A 9,909-nucleotide genomic window follows, 5' to 3' on the forward strand; every position below is an offset into this window, starting at 1 on the left:
AGTTTTGATAGTTTGTCTCTTCCAAGAAATTGGTCCATTTCACCTAAGATGTCAACTTTCTGAGTATAGTTATTTGTGATATTCCTTTATTATCTTTTTAATGTCTGCAAGGTCTGTAGTGATAGCACCTCTTTCATTCTTGATAATCAGAATTTGTCTTCTTTTTTCCTTGGTCAGTCTGGCTAGAGATTTATCAATTTTATTAATCATTTCAAATAACAGTTTTTTAATTCCCTCCATTGTTCTGTTTTCAGCTTCACTGAGTTCTGCTATAATAATCATTTGATTAATTTCTGTACTGTCACTTTTTCTCTGTCTGCTTTCAAGATAGTTTCATTATCTCTGGTTTTCAGCAGATTAATTATGATGTATCTGGACACAGTTTTCTTTGAATTTATCCTATTTGGGTTTTGCTGAGCCTTTTGAATCTGTATATTTATATCTTTCACAAATTTGGTAAGTGTTCAGCCATTACTGCTTCATTTTTTTTTGACAAATCTCTCTTCTCTTCTAGGAGTACAATGACATGTATGTTAAACCTTTTAATATTGTCCCACAAGTCTCTGATGCTTTGTTCATTTTTTTAAAAACCATCTTTTCTATATGTCCTTCAGATTGGATAACTTCTACTTATCTATACTTAAGTTCACTGGTTCTTTTCTCTGTCATTTCCATTCTGATAGTGAGCCCATACAGTGAACTTTCTATTTTAGATACTGTAGAATTCTAGAATTTCCATTTGGTTCTTCCTTGTAGTTTCTATTTCTCTCCTAAGAACTTCTATCTTTCCATTCATTTCAAGAGTGTTTACCTTTACTTGATGGAAGACAGTTATAAATAACTGTTTTAAAGTCTTTGATAATTCCAATGTCTAGATCATCTCAGGATTGGCACCTGTTGGTTGTCTTTTCCTTTGAGAATAGATCAGATTTCCCTGGTCCTTGGTATCTAGTAATTTTGGACTATATCCCAAATATATTAAATATCTTAACTATTATGCTGTGAGATTCTAGGCCCTATAAAATCCTCTGGAGAACACTGAATTTTTTAAACGTCTGGCAATCAACCCAGTTAGGTTTAGATGACAAGTTATCAACTTCTGTAGGTGGTGGTTCCAAAGTCAGTTCAGTTTTTAAAGCCACTGATATGCATGCACCATTCAGGGATTAGCCTGGGGCATGAGTGGTGGTTTACATTGCACTTCAGTTTTCAAAGTCTTTGCCATAGTTTCCAGGAGCCCCCTTTTCCCCTGATACTCTCAGGTTCCCACAGGCCCCTTTCTCCAGTACTCTGGCAAGAAAGATACCTCTCAGTGTGTTTGCTGTCTGAGTCCCTGTGCAGTTTCCCTGTCTAAGAAAACATCTGCCTAATCTAATATCACAAAGATTTTTTTCTTGTGGTTTTCTCCTAATTTTTCATTTATTTTAGCTCTTACATTTAGGTCTATTGTATCAGTCTAGGTACAATCAGGAGACAGACACCACACAGTGATTTATACAGGGAAAGTTTAATATAAAGAACTATTAAACTATGATTTTACAAGTAACAACACAAACCTGGTACTCTGAGGCTAAGGGAGAGTACCCAAGGAAGAACTCCCTCGGAAGGGGGCTCCCTCCCCAAGGCTGGGGTTCAGACTTCATTGGAGAAGGTACAACTACAGTGCACTAGATGACAGAGAAGTTCACTGTATTTCCCAGATCAGAGCTGGTTTTCAGTCACTAGGAAGGCAGAAAGCAACTCTCATGAGTGCAGGTGGGGCACAGGTGAGCTGCAGCTGGTGGCCAGGAACACAAGTGTACAGAGAGAGTGGGGATGCTGTTGTAGGCAGGAGGCCTGGAGTGCAGTGTCCCTGATGACCTAGACCATACCATGTCTATTGTGCAAGGGCTGCAGCAAGGTGAACACTAGTCCAGGCCAAGGCTGCAAGGTCAGGAAGGGACCACACATCCCAGGCATGTGGCTGGGCCACAAACCATGGGACATCCTCATACCCACACTGTTGACCGTCTGTGCACCCACTGGAAAACAACAGGGTGTCCCTACCTCTTGCAATGTCCTCCTACTGAGAAAGCTTAAGACCATACTCACTGTAAAGAAGAAATGCTTAAAAGAATTCCATCCTGTTTTACAAAGCAATTGGTACTTCTATGATCCATTCTAATTTCTATATATGATTAATGTATGAGTTGACATGTAATTTTTCCCATATGGTTATATAATTATCCCAGCACTATTTGTTGAAAGATTATTCTTTCTCATTGAATGTTCTTGACATTTTGGTACGCAATCAACTGACCATCTATGTGTGAGTCTATTTCGGGAATTTCCATTGTTTCATCTGTCCAGGGGCCTATCCTTTCATCACTACCACACTTATTACAAGACTGTAGTGAATCTTGAAATCAGGCAGTGTGAGTTGCTCAACTTCATTCTTTTTTAAAAAATTTTAGGTTATTCTAGGCATATTCTAGGTATGTTTTCTATATAAATTAGATAATCAGACTTTCAATTTCTACAAAATTTCTGCTCAGATTTTGGGTGGGATTTCTTTGAATCTATAAATCAATCTGAGGAGAGTTGATATCTTAATGATACCGTGTCTTCCAGTTCACGAACACTGTAGATCTCCATGTATTTAGACCTTCAGTTTCCCTTAGCAACGTTCTCTAATTTTCTGTGTACGGATATTATATATATTTTGATAAATTTTATCCCTAAGTATTTCATATTTCTATGTAAGTAATATTTTACATTTCCAATTGCTCAATGCCAATATCAAGAGAGAAAATTGATTTTTTCTTTGACCTTAAATTCTGTGACTTTGTTAAATTCATGTATTAGTTCCAGTGGCTTTTTTTTTTTCGCTTGATTCTTTAGGATTTCTACAGACATGTCATCTGTAGATAAGGAAAACTATATTTCTCCCTTTCCAATCTACATGCCTTTTCTTTCTTTTTCTTGCCTTACAGCACTACCCAGGACCTCCAGGACAACACTGAACAGAAGTGGAGCACGCAGACACCCTGTCTTGTTGACCTCAGTGTGGAAAGCACTCAGTCGTTCACTAGGACGTAGGTTCTTTGTAGATGCCCTTGACTATAGTCTGAGGAGGTTCCCTTCCATTCCTGGTTTTCTGAGTTTTTACCAGGAATGGACACTAGATTTGGTCAAATGCTTTTTCTGCATCTATTGAAATGATTATGTTTTTTCTTTTTTAGTTTGTAAATACAGTGAATTACGCTGATTGATTTTTTAAATGTTGAACCAGCCCCACATTCCTAGGATAAATTGTATTGGGCATGATATATTATCCGTTGATATATTGTTGGATTAAATTTTCTAAAATTTTGTGTAGAATTTGTGCATCTATGCTCATGAAAAATACTGGTCTGTAGTTTTCTTTCTTGTAATAGTTTTGTCTGGTTTTGGTATAGGGAATATCAGACTTATAGGATGAGTTGGAAAGTACTCCTCCTTTTCAACATTTGGAAGTCTGTTTAGAATTCTTTTCTTCCTTAAATGTTTGCTAGAATTCACCAGTGAAGCCATCTGTACCTTGAGTTTTCTGTATGAGAAGGTTTTTAACTATAATTTCAATTTCTTTATATAGAGCTATTCAGGTTAGTTATTTCTTCTTGAGTGAATTTTGGTAATTTGTATCTTTCATATTTTTCATTCATTTCATCTAAGTTTTGGGCATAACTTATTGGCATAAAGTTGTTCATAATATTCCTTTAAATATCTGTAGAAGTGTCACCTCTCTCATTCCTGATATTGTTAGTAGGTATCTTCTCTTTTCCTAATCAGTCTGGCCAGAAGTTTATCAATTTTAATTGATCTGAGAGAACCAGCTTTTGGTTTTATTGATTTCCATCTTTTTGTTTTCGTTGATTTCTTCTTTGATCTTTATTATCCCCTTCTTCTGCTTACTTTGAATTTAATTTGCTCTTTTTTTGCTGCCATTTATTGGGATTTTAGCAGGCAGCAGAAACAAATGTATGGGTTCACTCTACGTTTATTCAGAAATCAGAGATGTGATTTGAGGAGAGAAGTGGTGAACTCTGTTTTAGTTCTGCTTTCTAGCTCTTCCATTTGTATCTATGGAGCTGCCATTCGCAGACTCTTCTAGGCTAGAAATCTTGCAGCGAGTGTTTAAGAATGTTGGTTCTGCAGTTTGACAGACAGGATGTATAGCCTAAGTCCTTCCCCTTCTTAGCTATGTGATCTTGTAAGGTAACTTCATGTCCCTGAGCCTCAGTTTGTTCATCTATACAATGGAAAGAATAGTATCTTTCCTCGTAATGAGATAGTCCATGTCTTAGCTCCATACCTGACCTATAGTGGTTGATAAATGTTAGCTCTATTATTTATTATTACTGTCACGATTTTCATCACAAAAACCCACGCTGCCCTAAAGACTCCCATCATTTAAGGATTTTTTTTCATGTTAAACCCCCCTTTAGTTAAACTTTATCTTTCCACTGCTCCTCTCAAGAGTATGGAAGTTAAATATATAAGCTAGCTTTTGCTTTATAACAAATCACCCCAAAAACAGTGAGTTAAAATAATGAACATTTTTTTCCCTCATGATCCTGTGTCGGCTGACACTCAGCCTTGTATCTCTCATCATCCAGCAGGCTAACCAGGCTTGTTCACATGGGATGAAGGATTCCCAACAGGAATAAAGGGAAAACTCTGATGACCAAGCTCCTCCCACCTCTTGACCCAGTGGACATTTTGTGCATGGCTTCATTTACCAACCCATCTTTGTCATTTGTTTTCCCCCTTCTCATCATTTGCAAGGACTCCTTATTCATGTTATCCTACTGTAGTGAAGGTATCTTTGAATGTGACCTTACATCTTGGCAAAGATAGGATGTTTGAACTAAGGAAGAAAAATCTCCAACTCCAATATGAGGGGTCCCTGCCTTGAGGTCCCGCAGGTCCCCTGGATAACCTGCCTGACCCATCTGGGACTCAGTCCTGCCTTGGCTCTGCCAGTCCTCTCAGACCTCAACTCCTCCCCCAACCCAGGCAGAGCCTGAGCCTCCAAATTCTGACGACAGCCCTGCTCCACCCCCAACACAGGCTCTGTTCTGCTGCTCCCTGCCAACATGCCAGTCTGCCCCTCCTAGTTTGTCCCCCCTGTACCTCAGCACAGCCCCCATGCCAGTGGGCACAGCCCCCATGCCAGTGGGCATAGCCCCCATCCCAGCGGGCACAGCCCCCATCCCAGCTCCAAGCTTCTCCTTTCCTCTGACTGAGCTCAGACTTCCCATTCTGACAGTAGGTAAGGGCCAGTCCTGGGGACTCAGGGAGAGCAATCCCCACAGGTCACATGGCCTGTGAGCTCACTAAATGCAGGCAGACAGAGAACCAGTGGGTGGAGCTGATGAGTGAGTGGATCCTGCAAGCAGAGACCCATCCCTTAGTCCAGATTGGAGGAAGTGCACAGATCTGGAGAGCACTGGGCTTAAGGCCCTCTCGGTGACTCAGCCCTCTGCCAGCAACACCATCCACATAAGCGCCTGTCTTCTGCCTGGAGACACAATGCCTTATCCAAAACTCTGTCTCTGAAGAACAGAAAGCCTCAGCGTACCCTCGGGGACACGATGCCAGGCTCAGTTTACCTGCCCCCAACCGGTTCAGCTCCACAGCTGATGTGTGACCTGGGCGGTTTCTGGTTTTATGATCCACAAGTGATGTTCCAGGAAAAAGTGAAAATGTCTCTAACCATATTTACCAGGTTTTGGGGGAGGGAGGGAGGGAAGAAGGAGGGTATATAGTTACGTATTCAGATACATAAATCTAACTTAAGTTACACTAGCACAGCACGTCCATTCCAGTTTAATTACCGGGCATTTTACTCTCCTTATGTTCCACATCTAAAAGTAATGCGTGCTCATGATCAGAAAAAACATCTACAACACACTAAAGAGAATAAAGTGGTTTCCCTCCCCAATGAACCCCCAGAGACCATCCCCCAGAAGTAACTATTGTTAGCGTATTTTTAACCTTCTAGAAATTGTCTAGGTATGGGTAAACATGGATTTGTATAACCTCATTTTACACATATAAATAGGACATTATATACTTATATACTATTTACAGATTTTCTCACATGGTTACATGACTAAAGCCTTTTGAAATATAGATAGTCCTTGGCTTAGAAACACACAATAATCTGAAAACGTAATTTGTAAATAACCTTTCTGAAACTCAAAATACCGCTTCAGTGAAATAATGTTCTCAGCCAGAATCAACAAACTTTTTCTATAAAGGGCCAGACAGTAAATATTTTCAGCTTTTCAGACCAGTTTCCGTCACGTGTTCTTCTCCGGCCTTTGTTTATAATCTTTTAAAAATGTAAAGAGCAATCTTGGCTCTTAGGCTGCAGATAAACAGGCTGTGGGCTGAACTTGGCCTTCAGACCATAGTTTGCTGACCCCTGTTCTAAATAGCAGTTAGGCCCCCAGCTCAGCTCTGAGAAGCAAAACTAACCCATAACGTTGCCAAGATACCAAATGAGATAACATATTTAAACTTGCTTTGTAAACCATAATGTCTATACACCAATGTCAAGAATTGGTAGGCAGTTCAGTGTTTAGCATGTGGGTAATTTTTTAAAACAGAAATTAACAGTGAATTTAAAAGTTTTACATATGTTGAGCTGCATGAAGAATTAACGAAGAATCCGAATAGAAGTCTCAGGGTACCTACAAGCAGAGGTTGCTAACGTTGCATTACATCGAATCCTACCATTTCGTCAGCAGTGTAAATACGCGTTGACCCAGCTTTGATTGGTTCACGCAGTGTGAGTTCATAGACCAAGTGGCCCCCCCGTCAAATAGCGCATCACCGAGTTTTTGTCCCGGCGGGCACTGAAAAGGCTTTTCCTCTGCTTGTGGTCACCAGCAGTCAAATGCACGGACCGAAACCTTGACTTCTCTGTGAGTTGCACCCGCTGGAATCTAGAGGCCAAGAAGGGGCAGCGAGGAGAACAGAGATGCTGGAGAGTCATTCTGTGACCTCCTAGATCAGCAGCGTTATTTTTGACAGTGACGAAAGACCCCTACTCTACTTCACTGAGCTGTAAAACATGTGTTGCCTCTTCTCCACTGCAGAGGTAGAGCTTACTTTAATAATCTCACACCACAATGACAATTTCATCTTCTTATAAAAGAAAGGCAGAGATTTTCCTGAAACATCTAGGCTGGAATCAGGAAGGGTGGAAGAGAAAGGTGCTAAAGACGATCACGAGTGAGAAAGGGATTGATCTGGTGGCTGTATGCGTGGGCAACGGAGGCGGCACAGGCCACAGCTGCAACCCCAGAAGGGACAGCCAGGCGGGAAGAAGCTGCAAGTGGCATAATGTCACCTGGTCCTTGAGGTGAGGGCACTTTGTGCTATCTCCCTTAGCAAAACATCACATAACTTGCTAAAAGGAGTCTTTTTTAAAAAAATATTTCTGTAATAAAAAACGAAAATGGAGGCCGTCCCTACATTGGATTTTAGGGACCCCTTGATTCCCCCAAATGTGCTTGTCCAGCCAGGTAAGCCAGAGCAGTGTGGGCAAGCAAAGGTGTCAGCAAGGACAGGCACAATAAAAACATCACCTAAGTTTACGGACCACTGAAGAGTTTAGAAGATACTTTCCCAAGCATTATCCTTGTAACAACTCTGTAAGCTCAGGGAGTTGGAGATGGACACAGTGACCTGTCCAAGGCCACAAAGCCAGCACGAGGCAGGACAGAGAACAGCACTTGAAGTTCCTGAAGCGAAACCCAGCGCTCTCCACACCTCCCAGCCTGCCTCCCGGGAGGCGCCACACAGGTCCGGGTGGAACCGGTGCGAACACCCTGAACCCTCTCCTTGTTCTTCAGCTAGTGCTTGGGCTCCCACGAACAGCACTCTGCTGAGAAGAGTGTCCTGTGTTTAAGCACAGGGAACTGTCGATCCTCAAATAAACCAGCGTGGTTTGCTGCGCATCCACATCTGCACTCGGGGAGGCACTGGAGGCAAGCTGGGAAGGGGCCCAGCCGCATGGGTAGAAACCCTCAATGCACGGCTACCAGCTGTGTGAGCCTGAGCGTCACTCAACCTCTGATCAATGTCTGAAAGATGCCGCAGCCCAGTGCCAAGGACGTGACAAAAGTTCAGTAACTGACAGAGACTTCATTATTACTGAGTCCTCATCTGCCTCCTTTGGGACCATATCACAAAAAGAAAACTACCAACAAGAAGTTGATGCATGTTCTCAACTTCACTTTCTTCTCTCCAAGGAAAAAAGCTACAAACATACAACCAGAGTGAATGCCTTGTACACGTGTGCTCATGGCTCTACCTGGTTGTGCACAGCCTCCACATTCTGCAATAATCCGTCTCACCCCTTAAGCCAAGCTACAATTGAAAAATTTAATAAATGGCACTCATCCTTCTAACCTCTTCCTGTATGTGATTGACAAGCATCAGCCTTTCTTGTGGAAGTTACCACTGTGGAAAGCTGGGGCATGTGCGCAGAAAGCTAAACCTACCTGAACAGCTTGAACCCCTGGAGTTTATCGCCAAGCTGGAGAAAATCATCATCTAACAAGGGCAACCCCAACAGGCACTAAAAAGCAAACGCTAACCTTACGGTGGATGTCATTCATGCACAGTACAGGGAACCGTGTCCCTTTCTTCTTCTTCTGAAAAAGTGTCCAAGATGAAAAGGAATACAAGACTTGCTTCAAACTCTCTCTCTTTCTGAGGGATGGAAGTTTATGACCTAGAGATCCAAATTTCTTCACAACAGGACACTGGAAATACAAGCCCAGAGAGAAAAGCCCACACAGGGAACTCAAGGATTGGGGAGGAGACGCTTGAGAACATGTTACATGAGAAACAGCTGGAGAAAATGGGGGTGGCTCAGCCCAGAGACAGGGGTGAGGCAAGCTGGAACAGCATCTGACAGACCACATGGGAGCAGTGTCAGCCACACACTATGTGGCCCCACCAGGGGATGGAATTATCAGAGAACAGATTTTACATCACAGAACGGAAGAACATCTGAATAATGAGCACTGTCCATACGTAATGAGCTACACAGGGCAGGGGTGAAGGGTCATCACTGAGGGTTGAGGCAGGGCTAGAAAGCCAAAGTGGGAACATGGAAGAGACCGGGGAGCTGGCGGAGAACTAACCTGGATTATATTTAGGATTTTACTTCTAAAATCCTGAGAATATATATTAAAACCCCAAATAACTGAACAGTCCTCTTGCCAAACGGCTGGTATCATCCCCAAAATTACTTTTTCCACATTAAATATCACCATTTTGGCTTCAAGCCCTGATTCAGTTTCAAGTCGTTTTTCTTTTTTAAGGAGAACAGACATTAAAATCAAACTGAAGGGTCGACTGTACCCATGTCAGCTTCCTAGTTTTAATCTTACACTCTAGCTAAGCTGGGGGAAGGGTACACGGGGCCTCTGCCCTATTTTTGCAACTTCCTGTGAATCTATAATTATCTCAAAATAAAAAGCTGATTTAAAAGATCAAATTAAAGATACTTCTCCAAGAGCTTCTATGGAACCTGGGAGACAACCCAGTTTGGTTCCAGAGTGCAGCGTCATCAGCCGCAAATGTCTCTATGCAAGTATCTACAGGCAGCAAGGCCGATTTCAAAACCGTGATCAATCAACTGTGAAGATTACATTGTGATTAGGAAAGCGTATGTCATGTCAACAGGTATCTAACTTGGTTTTGCTGAGCATAAATCCTCAGTTATCTGGGATCACATCATTAAAATGACCTATAGGCAAACATTCTTACAACTACTTCCTACGTGGTACTACACAGGACCCACGTACAGACTTTACCATATTTATCTAACTGTGATACAGTGCCGCGCCTGTCTTATTTCCTCCA

The sequence above is a fragment of the Equus caballus genome, chromosome 25, assembly GCF_041296265.1.
Source record: "Equus caballus isolate H_3958 breed thoroughbred chromosome 25, TB-T2T, whole genome shotgun sequence".
Classification (NCBI taxonomy): Eukaryota; Metazoa; Chordata; class Mammalia; order Perissodactyla; family Equidae; genus Equus; species Equus caballus.